Below are 14122 nucleotides of genomic sequence, written 5' to 3'. Positions count from 1 at the left end.
AGTCTTTTTTTTTTTTTTTTTTAAGATTTTATTTATTTATTGACAGAGAGAGAGCACAAGCAGGTGGAGAGATAGGCAGAGGGAAAGGGAGAAACAGACTCCCCGCTGAGCAGAGAGCCGCAAAGCCACCGTGGGGCTTGATCCCAGGACTCTGGGATCATGACCTGAGGTGAAGGCAGATGCTTAACCAATTGAACCACCCACGTACCCAAACTAGAAGCACAGTCTTAGGTGAAATTTGATACCAAAAAAACAGTTCCAGATTTTGCTAGCAGATCCAACACTGGTTTTTAGCATATCTTCCCACACCTGAGTCACCTAGATGACTCCTACTCATTATTAAAGCTTTATGATAAGCAAAACATCCACCACTGTGGTTTCTTTAGCATGTGAGCATATTTCTAATTTACTGATTATAAATATTCTCTAATTATCCATTATCTTGTCCTTTTTTTATTAGATCTTGATTGCCACATTTTTTTCTAATAGTTGACAGATATTTCTATCAGTAACAACAATAGAAATGACAATAAATTTGAGAGACCAAATTTATGTCACATTATTAACTTTTTATTTTGCTCCATGGAAACTACAAGATACAACCACTATCATCAGCATCATTAGAATGAAAACAGAGCATTCTAATATGAAAAGATATTTTGTTTCACTTAATAAATTTAACATTGTAACAGAATTTCTCACAGCACCATCTTTAATTTCCTCGACATAGACTAGTATTGGGGATTCTTGCTTGCAGTTATTTGAAACTAGGGACAGTGTTATTCACCTCTGCAGGCTGGTATATGTAGAATGATTGCAAAAGGTAAATTTTCCAAAAAAATGCTGAATAAGTGATAGAATTTAAGTGATCAGTTCTTCATTTTTTTTTTTAATTTATTTGACAGAGAGAGACACAACGAGAGAGGGAACACAAGCAGGGGGAGTGGGAGAGAGAGAAGGAGGCTTCCTGCAGAGCAGGGAGCCCAATGTGGGGCTCAATCCCAGGACCCTGGGACCACAACCCAAGCCAAAGGCAGACACTTAACGACTGAGCCATCCAGGTGCCCCAAGTTCTTCATTTCTTAAAGCTTTAAATTATTCTTTAATTCTAAGAGAAATCATATCATTTTTAGAGATTTCCAAATCATGCTAAGGTGCCTGCCTTCATTTCCCCATCTGAGGAAAACAGGATAGAAATAGATGGCTCTAAATTCCTTCCAAGCTCTCTAAGCTTCTGTGTCTTTTACATGTCCTTGATTTTAATCCTTATCATTTTCAAGATTTGCTAAACTATTTGGGGTCATCTTATTACAATGACAGATTTTATATTGTATACTGAATATATTAACAAACAACTTATGATAGATGATAATATTCATAACATCAATTTAATCTTATTTCCATGAAATAAGCATGAGTTATTTCTTTGGGAATATTAATTCATCTAATAAGGATTAGGATATTTGGACAATATTGCCTGAAACATTTTTTTTTTTTTGATGTTTTAAAACAGTTTTCCTAGAAGATAGTACTTCGGAAGACAATAGAAAAATAGAATCTTTAGATAGAATCTTTAATTCCAAATGAGAGAAAGACTCCTCATATAAAGTATTTGGGAAAACCAGTTCACCATTTATAGATTCACATAAATGGCCGTATACATGAGATATCTTTAATGTAACCCAAATTATAAGAAATAGGTTTTTTTTGGTATAGAAACAACTGCTCTACATTTTGCCTATAGAGAAATATAAAATCTGAGTTCACTGAAAATTTGTCTCATTGCCCTCTGATAGTTTGTGCCTGCCCAATCCATAGGGCCCCAGTTAAGAACTGTTCTATCATCTATACATCAGAGAGGAAAGTGCCTGTGTGCTATGTTGATAGTCACTCTAAACAAATATTTATACAGTTGAGATCAGAGATATAAAATGTCAGTTCCAAATCCACCCATGATGGCCCATATACCAGACAGATGACAAAGTCTGGCTCAGGTTATAAAGGCTTGTGAAATACTTGAATCATATTTTGCAACCCTTGAAAGAATTCAAGTTGGAGATTAGCAGAAACCAGGCTCAGTTCTGTTCGTAATCCCCTTTATCTGTCTTCTAGCCAACAAAATGAAAACCTTAAAGCCATACTGACAAATAGAGTGTGAAGGACCTTCTACTGCATTAAAAAAAAAAAGTCAGACCGCTATAGGTAGAAATTATCTTGTATGTTACTATTATTGTTGTTGTTATTTATAGAAATAATGGGGGGGAACCTCTACATGACACTATTCTGCTGGATTCTTTGTTAAATGTAACATTCAATAAATTAATTCCTTTCATGTTACACTGGGCATATAACATGAAAATATGTGCAAAGAATATAAATCAGTCTCCGTAAGGACAAATGCCTCTGTAATGCAGAAATCTATTATTTTAAGTCCACGCAATTGGATCCATTAAGGTGTAAAAGTGTTTCAGGACAGTCCTTCTGCTAGAGGTAAAAACTTAGAAGTAAATTTTAGAAAGGGAGAGATGATGCTAATTACAGATAATGTATAAGATTATCTATGCTGATGTGACAAGCTAGAACTCTGCATGAAGTTGCAACAGGAAAATTAGTCCTAGCAACAAATCAAGTTACATTCTCATCAAGCATACATATTTCAAGAAAGGTAAAGAGCATATTGAATGTAAGACTTATAATATCCAAGTTAATTGTATAAGAGAAAAGAAAGAAAGAGAGATGCTCTTAATCAATCAGATAGGCTACCTTGATATTGGAAATCTTTCCTGCCAAACTAAACACAGTCACATGTGTGTTTGTTTTTATGTGCTCCTTTTATATGTAGCAACTGATAAAACGCAAATAAACAAACAATAAATGAACAAACTTACAAAAAATGATGTGGGAGCAGAAATCCCCCATGTTGGGATCTGAGGGGAAAAAAATATTCAACATTAGAGTAATGAGTAGAAGATAAAGCCAAGAAATTCAAGGGGGGACTGGAAATAATACTTGTTTCTGAGGGCTAGGTTTAAATATCTGTTGTCTTCTCAAAAAAGAAATAGATGTTGAAAGATAATAGAATATCTCCAAAGTCCTGAGGACCTATAATTATCCAAATTAAAATTGTATACCTAGTTAAACAAAATCACTCAAGAACAGGAAGTAAGTAAAGGTATTTTCATTCATCAAGAGACAAGGGAGAATTACCACACACAAACTATACTCCCCCCAAAAAAGGACTCAAGCAATGATGGCAGCTTTTGGAATCATCTGGGGAGCAATAAAAAATATTCTGATACCTGAATGAGTATCTCAAGATTTGCTCACTTAATTGATCCAGGGAGGTGCCTGAATACTGAGTTTTAAAGACTTCTCACATAATTTTCATGTGTTTTAGCCAAGATTGGAGACCATTGTACATGAAATGTTCTTCAGCAAGAAAGAAAATAAACACAAACAGAAGAAGTAGGGTATATTGAATAGTGACAAGTAAAGAAATTAGTAATTTGAAGATAAATTTAAATAGCTATTGAGTGTAAAAAATAATAGTAAAAAAGGGGTAGGTACAAAGGACTAAAACACTAGATAATATATTGAAAGATTGGAAACGAGAAGTAAAAATCAGGGGGTCCATGAACTGTTTAGGAAGAAGCTGAGATAATGATTAGTTTTAGCCTATATAAAGTTAAGAATGCATTTGAAATTTTTAGAAACCATCAAAAATGAATACTGCATATATAATTCATAAAAAGGTAGACCATAAAAAGAGAATAAAAAAATCTGACTAAACAAAGATAACATAGGAAAAGATGAAACATGGAAAAATAAAGGAGAAATAGTCAACATATTATCAGTAATCACAATACATTTGATTACAGAAACAATAAAAATAGATTTAAAACTTGCAGTTTATATGCTGCTTACAGAAGATATGTGTAAACCATTTTAAAGATGCAATACCATACTTCAAACAAAGAATTAATTATGTGTCTTTGATAGATGTTTTTCAGAATTACAATTTGGCATGATGACATGTATAAAATTTTCAAAAACTCAAAGCAATCATATATTGCTCATGGATTCATTTTAATATAGTAAAAATATTACAACATGGACTGGAAGTATTCATACCAAATTAGGAGTGAAATGGGAGTGGACAGGAGAAAAAAGAAGTCTTGGAATTCATCTATATTGCTTTATCTCGTGTGTGTGCCTATGTGCATATGTGCACACACACACAACATTCAGAAGTGTGAATCTCTCACAGCATCATTCACTGTACCCCACTATCATATTAATAAAGATCTCAAACAATATGGGCATTTGTGCAGAAATTATAATTGTCTCGTGGTTATGTGTATCGTACAATGAGCTCACCTTACTATTTCCATTCGTTCTTCAATTAGAATCTAGAAATGAGAAAGGGCTGTTATAGTTTAGCTAATGAACCAATTATTTTTTCAGAGCATGCTAGCTAGTTGTGCACAGCTTCTCTTTTGCTTAATTATGTTTTAAAATAACAGGCATTCATCTTATGTCTTATTCATCTTTATGTTATTGATGGTTATCACACAAATTAGTTTGAAAATTCCTATCAATATTCTTGAAATATATTTGTTTGAATCATTAGAATAATCTTTTTAAACTTATCTCAAAGGATAACGTATTTTATAACTTTCCACTGAAAACGGCATTTCTGTTTAGCCTTCCTAAAGATAATGGCACATTTCAAAAGCACAAAGTAATTGTATTAAAATTATTCCTGGGGCGCCTGGGTGGCTCAGTCGTTAAGCGTCTGCCTTCGGCTCAGGTCATGATCCCAGGGTCCTGGGATCGAGCCCCGCATCGGGCTCCCTGCTCGGCGGGAAGCCTGCTTCTCCCTCTCCCACTTACCCTGCTTGTGTTCTCTCTTTGGCTGTCTCTCCCTGTCAAATAAATAAATAAAATCTTTAAAAAAAAAAAAATTATTCCTAATATGAAAACATTCAATATTTGTAGAAACAATTTTCGCATAAAAATTTAGCTTTCAGAATAGAAGAAAAATAAGAGTAGAAATTTAATTAGAGGCAAATTCGAAGATTGAAAAATCAAACTCTGAATTTTGTGGTAAAAGAAAAGAAGGTTAGTCATTATAGAAAGAAAAGCAAATAAAATTCAAACTATGTTAGAACATATTTTGCTCAGGTACAAATAATGTAAGTTGTAGCATGCATTCTTGCACTATTTTTTAGCCTATTTTAACTAGAATTCATTGCAAATATTTAAACAAGTCATCTGTTTTTCATTGGAAATCATCTGCACTAGTTGAGGTGAAATAATGTTCAGAGAATGTATTAATATGGGGCTACAAAAGCTTGTAGAAAGGCATAAGCTTAGTTCTTAATACTGACAATTTCCAAATCAGTTATTGGAAAATACATTATTTCCAAATTTTAAATGAATGATAATTTTATATACATATATATGTATCTTATCATATTGATTATTTAATGATTTTTTTTCCTTCGGTAAGACAAGTAAAATCCCATGAAATCAAAGTTTGATTGAAAAATTTAAGTAAACATATTTTTGTGGATTTTTCCAAGCATTCAAAAATGAAAGCAATTTCTATTATTTATCATTTTTCTTTGGAGTCTCTTGGCTTCCTGAAAATATTTGTGTTTAGATCTTAGAGAAATAACCTTAGGAAACAACAAAGGTCAGGAGAACGGAGACCCACACGGTCTCCTCATCAGCTAAAAAAAGAAAATTAAAAAAACAAGAAAAAAATTTCCTATCTATCCATTTCACAGTGCATCCAGAGATGCTTATAATATAGAATTTTAAAATTGAAGACAGGCTAGCTGCCAACTAGTCAGCCCCTTGGATTACTCACCCAATCCATCTTCAGTGTGTTGTTCTTAAAATTCAGAGGGGCCCTTGTATTTCCTCTCTGCTGATGCCTCACAACTCCAGATTTTCCTGCTTCATGGCATAGTAGTGTACAATCACTCGTGGCATAGCATACACAATTACTATGTGTGCTAAGCACTGGGGATCAAAGATGAATGAATATTCATTTGTCTGTAAGGAGTCACAGTTTGCTGGAGAGAGGCAGAACTGTGGACAGATGACTGCATAAAGAGACAAAATAAGGTCTTGTTTATTCTGAGGAAGAAGTCCTCATCATCAAGCAACAAGTGAAATCATTTCATTGTCCAAGAGATGAATTTGAGATTGAGAATGCACAGTATATTTATCTCATTATCCATCAAAGATGATCACCTCTCATAATCACAAAGACTTCTTTATGGCACAGCAGCCAGAGAAGGACATCATGCTTGAAGCTGTCATATTCAGAAAAGGAGAGTGTCACAAGGGGAACAGCACAGGAAAGGAAATAAACACAGGAGCAAATTTAAGATTTACTTTAACTGTTCTTACTATTATTAATCTATTTTGGCTAGTAGTTTTCATTAATCTTAGCCTTTTTTCATCCAAAATTTGAAATGAGTCTTCAATACTACTATTATAAAAATACTAATTATTGACTTATTCACGAATTGATAAAAATGGATCAGCACCATAGACCTATTTATTGAAAACCAAGTAGAACGTAGAACAATCAAACTCATTGATAGTTCTTTGCCAACCAAGGTAAACAGAAGTTTTATTATGTAGAGGTTAATCTTGGGCCAGAGGCTACTTAGTATTTTCATCAATGACTTAGATGATGGAAAAGTCTGTGAACTTAGTAATTTACAGTTCTCTGTAGTTGTAAAGACTGATTAACGCTTTGAATTTCAAGATCAAAATTCATCATGACCATAATATGACCTTGACAAACTGGAGAAGTGGTTTAAAACAAAGCAATTCAATAAGACCACAGGTCAGATAAAGACTTCAAAAAAATTGGGAAGGAAATGGAAATTATAATAATGTACGTGGTAACATGCTAGTGAGAATGTGTATGTGTAATACAGTATATAAAAAATAATACTTGAGTGAAGAACATAACAATGGCTTTTAATTTTTTCTCTCTTGCCTTGGCAAAGTGCTTATTCATTTATGAATGTTTTTGATACATATTATCACAGTTTACTCAACTTAAATCCTATATCCCTACTGATTAAATTCAATGTGATTCTAAAATATATAAATGAGAAGGGTATAAAAGTATATATAAATGAGTGAATATTAATGAAATGACTGTGTAAGTGTATCATGCATTACAAATACTATCTATCCATTTATCTAGTTATTAACACATTTATTCATTCACTTATTTATTAATCATTAAATATGTATAGAGCTTCTACTATGCTCCAGGCATTGCATTAGATGCTGGTAATACAAGGTTGAGAAAAACAAGTATTGTCCATATTTTCTGGAGCCTACAGTCTAATGAATACTTACTAATATTAGTAAATATTGGCAGGGTACTATGATCCATGTATCAGGGAGTCTTGTTCTTATCTAGAAAGATGAGAAAAGGCATCCTTGGTGAAATGTCTTCTTAACTGATGTATATGACATAGGTAGGCTAAGGAACAAGGGAATTAAAGGAGTGAATGTTTCTTGCAGAGGACAGCAATATTAAGGATCTGAGCTTCAAAAAGGTAATGCTCTTTGTTGATAAACAGTAACAATAAATGCAATTAAATTTCTGTATGTTAATGTATTGCGCAAAAGTGGAGTGGATTTCTGCCAAAATTAGAGAATATAGTTAGTATTAAAAATGTGCTGTGTGATATCAGGGACTTTAACACTGTGATGGGACTGAAAGAAAATGTGAACAATCAAAGATGTCCTCTGGAGCAAGAGCACTGTTGTACATCCAGGTCCCTGCTGAACTGTTTACCCTGCTATCAGTATCAGGATGGCATTGAATGAGAAACAATGATTTCAAATATGAGTTCCAAGCTAAAACTCAGAAAGACAGTTGCTCTGACATGACTTAAATTTGAGCTGCTTTTCATATGCAATTTATACTTCAGGATAAATGGAAGCTGGGATTGCTTTCTCTAATGATGCAAAGGGAAAAGAGAAAACTTTTTGGGTGTTAGGAAAATTGTCTATCTTGATGGTAATAAAAGTTACACACATGTTCACTGTTTAAAATTTACTGTTAAATTTGGCTTAATATTTTCATTTTACAAATATCTGACCTCAAAAACTCTCTAAAGGAGAATAAGGAGAAAGGGAGATAACTATCTTGTTTAGTTCCATTACCTTGATTTTAAATTCAAACTGAGTCATAGTACTATCTCCACCAATTCTTAAGTAGAAGCATGCACAGTGAGTAGTGGTAATGGAGGAGACTGGCTCATTTTAACTGACATACCTGGTGAATCTCAAAGAAATACAGGTAAACAAGTCTTTGCATAGTTTATAGTCAATTATTTATACTTAAGGAAAAATGAATGCTAGAAAATTTTAAATGGTGAATAATCTGCAACATTCACATTTTTCCTTGAGGTTTTCCTGGATTATACAACCATGCTAAACATGTTTGGGTTTTCAAAGACATGTTTTGGAAGTTTACTGGAGGTATTCTAAGAAATACCCTCATGTTAAAATAATCTCCAAATATTTTAGGAATAACTGGTATCTTTATAAATAATTCATGCCTTAATTATTATAATTGTTCCTAATTAATATTTAAATATTTCAGGAAGAGATCACAAATTACCATATTAAGAATGTGACATTGCTTCTATGTCATGAAAGAACTCTGGGGATATCTCTGTATCTCTACATGGAATGCACTGTATTTTGCTACACCACTTTTGTCTTCTCTTCCAGATTACATGCTTCTTAAAAAATAGATTGTGCAGAGATCTGAAGTTGTTGCCTCCATATGCAGCACTGGAGACTACAATTGAAATATTACTAAGAGATATTTTAGAAAATATTATAGGCAGAACTCTATCATAGATTCTAGTATTATTTAATCATCTTAAAGATTGGTTAATACAAACTTTAATCTCTAAGGTACTTCTTGAACATATCTGAAAAATGATCATCAGCCGATACTTGATGTCTTCACTGAGAAGGAAATTGCCATCTCAAAAGCAAGCTTATTGTAATTTTAGGAAGTTGTAATTGTTGGGGAAAAACCTCACTATTAAAATAAATTAAAATCTCTATGCTGCAAATCTCTATGCTGAATTTTCCTGGTTTTTCAATTAAGAGCAACTTGATATATATATATTTTTTTTATTTTACAGCTTTCACAAAGCTAAAGTTGGCTTTCATACCACTTGCTCCTTACCCACCTGTTCACATTATTTTTTATTAAAAGAAATGCATTGTGGTATAACACATACAAAATTATACCAACTTAAGTGTGCACACTAACGAATTTTCAGAAATGTGAACATCTGTGTAACTTTTATTACCGCCAAGATAGACAATTTTCCTAACACCCAAAAAAGTTTTCTCTTTCCCCTTTGCAGTCACTCCCCACTCCATACATGGTATAGGGAACCACTGACATGCTGTCACTGTAGATTATTTTACCTTTTCTAGAAATTCATATAAGCAGAAACAAAGTACATGTTGTTTTTTGTCTGGATTCTTTTACTCAACATAATGTTTCTGAGATTTGCTCTTGTTGCATTCATCGTAATTTTCAATCCTTTTACTTTTGTGTGATATTTCATTGTATGGATATACCACACAACTTGTTCACCCATTTAAATCTTGTTGGGCATTTGGATTGTATACAATTTTAACTATTATAAATAACGGTGTTAAAAAACTTTGTGTACAGATTTGTGTGGCGTAAGTTTTCACTTCTCTTGGGTAAATACCTAAGCATTTAATTGCTGGATTATGTATAAATATATATTTAACTTTATAAGGAACTATCAAACTGTTTTGTAAAGTGATTTTGCATTCTCCAAACCCAACAGCAATGTGTAAGAATTCATGTTTCTCTAGGTCCATGTAAAGACTTGGCATTATCAGTCTTTCAAATTTTAGACATTTTTTTATTATGTTATGTTAATCACCATACATTACATCATTAGTTTTTGATGTAGTGTTCCATTATTCATTGTTGCCGTATAACACCTAGTGCTCCATGCAGTATGTGCCCTCTTTAATACCCATCACCAGGCTAATCCATCCCCCAACCCCCTCCCCTCTAGAACCCTCAGTTTGTTTCTCAGAGTCCATCGTCTCTCATGGTTTGTCTCCCCCTCCGATTTCACCCCCTTCATTTTTCCCTTCCTGCTATCTTCTTTTTTTTTTTCTTTTAACGTATATTGTATTATTTGTTTCAGAGGTACAGGTCTGTGATTCAACAGTCTTACACAATTCACAGCACTCACCATAGCACATACCCTCCCCAATGTCTATCACCCAGCCACCCAATCCCTTCCACCCCCCACCACTCTAGCAACCCTCAGTTTGTTTCCTGAGATTAAGAATTCCTCATATCAGTGAGGTCATATGATACATGTCTTTCTGTGATTGACTTATTTCGCTCAGCATAATACCCTCCAGTTCCATCCACGTCGTTGCAAATGGCAAGATTTCATTCCTTTTGGTGGCTGCATAATATTCCATTGTATATATATACCACATCTTCTTTATCCACTCATCTGTCAATGGACATCTTGCCACTTTCCATAGTTTGGCTATTGTGGACATTGCTTCTATAAACATTGGGGTGCACATACCCCTTTGGATCACTACATTTGTATCTTTGGGGTAAATACCCAGCAGTGCAATTGCTGGGTCATAGGGGAGCTCTATTTTCAACTTTTTGAGGAACCTCCATACTGTTTTCCAGAGTGGCTGCACCAGCTTGCATTCCCACCAACAGTGTAGGAGGGTTCCCCTTTCTCCTCATCCCTGCCAATATCTGTTGTTTCCTGACTTGTTAATTTTAGCCATTCTGACTGGTGTGAGGTGGAATCTCATTGAGGTTTTGATTTGGATTTCCCTGATGCCGAGCAATGTTGAGCGCTTTAGAGTGCTATGTAGTGGTATCTCATTATGATTGTAATTTGTACATCTTTGATGACTGCTTATTTAAAGTAATTTCACATATGCTTATTAGCTATTTATATATATTTTTTATTTTTAAATGTCTGTTTATGGGGCGCCTAGGTGGCTCAGTCTGTTAAGCGTCTGTCTTCAGCTCAGGTCATGATCCCAGGGTCCTGGGATTGAGCCCCACACTGGACTCCCTGCTCACCGGGGAGCCTGATTTCTCCCTCTCCCTCTGCCCTTCCTCCCTGCTTGTGTGCTCTCTCTCTCTCAAATAAATAAATAAAATCTTTTTTAAAATAAATAATAAATGAATAAATGAATAAATAAATAAATAAATAAATAAATAAATAAAATACCTGTTTATATTTTTTGCTATTTTCTCCCATTGGGTTGTCTTTTTATCTTTAAACTGTAAAAATTCTTTATTCTGTATACAAAATCTTTGCCAGATATTGATATCACAAACACTTTTCTAAGTGTATATCTTGCCTGTCGATTTTCTTAATTTTGATTTTCACAGAATGGAAGTTTTTAATTTTGATAAATTCTAAATTATCAATATTTTCTTTTATGTCTCAAACTTTTTATATTATCAAAAATGATTTTCCTGTCTCAAAATCACATACTTCCCTTTGTTTTCTTCTAGATGTGTTATAGATTAGGTATTTACACTTAGATCTATGATCTAATTAGAGTTATTTTTATGATGATTTTTAGATACAGGTCATGGTGATTTTTTTTCCATACAGGTATTCGCTTGTTCTGCTGTTTCTCTAAAGCATGCTTTCCAATAGAAATATGACATGAAATCACATATAATTTTTTAGCTATAGCAGCCACATTGAATTGTAAGAATAAAGAGGCAAAGATAATTTTACCATATAATTTATGTAACAACATATATTCAAAATAACATTATTGCATCATGCAATCAATCTAAAAATATTGGATTAAGAAAAAAATCAATAAAACAAACTGCAGTGCTTATAAATGGTATCCCACACAGTAAAAGTGTAAATTGTTTGTTAATTATGAGAGATAGCAGCTAAGAGTGAAGCAAAAAGGCAAAGCTACCTATGAGATGTAGGGTCTAAGCCACTAGAGCATAATAATGGTTTTAGAAAAAGAAAATAGTATAAAGTACAGTCATAAGTTTTATGAATAGAAGCATATCAACCAGAAGAAGGGAGGTGTACACAGGATTAGACAATACCTAAAATTCTGAAGTTGCTGCTGGGCTTGCTATGTTTTAAAGATGTGTGCAAATTCTGCTTCACTTTCCCTAGGGATCACTGTCCTTAGAGGCCTCTTGTTAAATTTCTGAAAACACATGATCAATATATTTTGCTCAGTTTTCTAGTTGTTAAAGAAGGGCAGAAGTCTTGTAGCAGTTATTATTTCATAGACAGAATCAGGGTGTGGAATTCAAGGTTAAGAGTTTCTTTTCAGTGCTCTAAAGGTGCCATTTTCTATCCTTTTCACTTACATTGCTTCTGACAAGTCTGCCATAATTCACATCTTTATTTTGGGTACATAATGCATCATTTTTCTCTGGCTGCTCTTTAAGATTTTCCTTGTTGCTGTTTTCAACAATTTGATTATGACATGCTGGTGGTGGCATGTGTTTCCTGAAATTCCTTGAGGTTTATTTATTGGTTTAATAGTTTTTATCAAATTTGACATTTCTCCTCACCAAAGAAGATACACAGATGGCAAGTTAACATATGAAAAGATGCTCAACATTATATGTCATTAGGGAATTGCAAATTAAACCAATTAGATATTACCACACACCTATTAGAATGGCCAAAATCCAGAACACTGACAACAACAAGTGCTGATGAGAATGTCAAGCAGTAGGAACTCTCATTCATTTCTGGTAGTAGCACAAAATGGTGCAGCCACTCTGGAAGACAGTTTGACAGTTTATTACAAAACTAAATTTGGTTTTACCTGAAAATCCCCCCCAATCATGCTCCTTGATATTTACCCTAATGAATTGAAAAGGACACACAGAAACCTACACATTGATATTTAGAGCAGTTTTATGATAATTGCCAAAAACTGGAAACAACCAAGATGCCCTTCAGTAGGTGAGTTGATAAAATAAACTGTGGTACATCCAGACCGTGGAATATTTTTCATTACCAATGAGAAATAAGCTACAAGCGATGAAAAAACATGGAGGAATCTTAGACATGTATTACTAAGAAAAAGAAACCAATATAAAGGGGCTACATACTATATGATTTCAACTTTTTGACATTCTGGAAAAGGCAAAACTATGGAAACAGCAAAAAGATGAGCGGTTACCAGAGGAATGGATCAATCGGCAGCACACACAGGATTTTAGGGGAGTGAAATTATTCCGTGTGATACTATAATGGTGGTGACATGTCGTTATAGATTTGTCAAAACCCATAGAATGTATAACACCAAGAGTGAACCCTAATGTAAACTATGACTTCGGGTGATGATGATGTTGTCAGTGTGGGTTCATCATTTGTAACAAATGCACCGTTCTGGTGTGGGACATTACTAGTAAGGGAGGTTGTGGGGACAGTGAGTAAATAGGAACCCTCTGTTCTTTTCACTCAGTTTTGCTGTGAACAGAAAACTTCTCTAAGAAATAAAGTTCATTATTTCAATTTTTTTTACATTTTTTTCACTCACTGTATTTTCAAATTCCTTTTCTTTCCTTCCATTTCTCCTTTCTGAGACTCCAAAACATGCATGATTTATCTCTTGATATTTTCCCATAAGTAAGTGAATCTCAGTTTATTATTTTTAGACTTTTTATTTCAATGATTTGGCATGAAAAAGAGATGTAAAATATTAATAAGCTTTAGAAATCAAAATAATTATGGTGATTCTCATAGTAGAGTGACTTACACATCTTTGTATAGTTGCATATTGAATAGCACCCTTAAACAAAGAAAAAATATATTTTTAAATGCTTCTTAATCAGTATTGCTTATGCTGAAAACCAAAATGTTGACTGGAGTTGTCAGTTGGGAATTCTTATATTTGAAGGGAATTTTTAACCACAGGGCTTGATGGAAAATATAAAGTATCTATTGAGAATGATTTAATGAATATCATAAAAATAGCACTATATTCTATACTACAAGTTTTATTG

The 14122-nt window shown here is 33.5% G+C and overlaps 1 long non-coding RNA gene across 1 annotated transcript in view; it reads right to left on the bottom strand.

The window, feature by feature from the left end:
• LOC118547447 (uncharacterized) overlaps positions 1-12889 on the bottom strand; it is a 250131-nt gene extending 237242 nt beyond the window's left edge. Inside the window, exons 1-5 of the long non-coding RNA XR_013447833.1 lie at positions 12778-12889; positions 7396-7455; positions 5876-6326; positions 4378-4409; positions 2889-2927 (exon numbers count right to left, since the gene is read on the bottom strand). This is a non-coding gene — a long non-coding RNA (uncharacterized LOC118547447). The remainder of the gene's footprint in view (positions 1-2888; positions 2928-4377; positions 4410-5875; positions 6327-7395; positions 7456-12777) is intronic.
• Positions 12890-14122: the final 1233 nt, after the last annotated feature.

Source organism: Halichoerus grypus, chromosome 5 (genome assembly GCF_964656455.1).
Source record: "Halichoerus grypus chromosome 5, mHalGry1.hap1.1, whole genome shotgun sequence".
Classification (NCBI taxonomy): domain Eukaryota; kingdom Metazoa; phylum Chordata; class Mammalia; order Carnivora; family Phocidae; genus Halichoerus; species Halichoerus grypus.
Note: the sequence above shows the minus strand (reverse complement) of the source record. Positions and strands in the feature narration are given on the sequence as shown.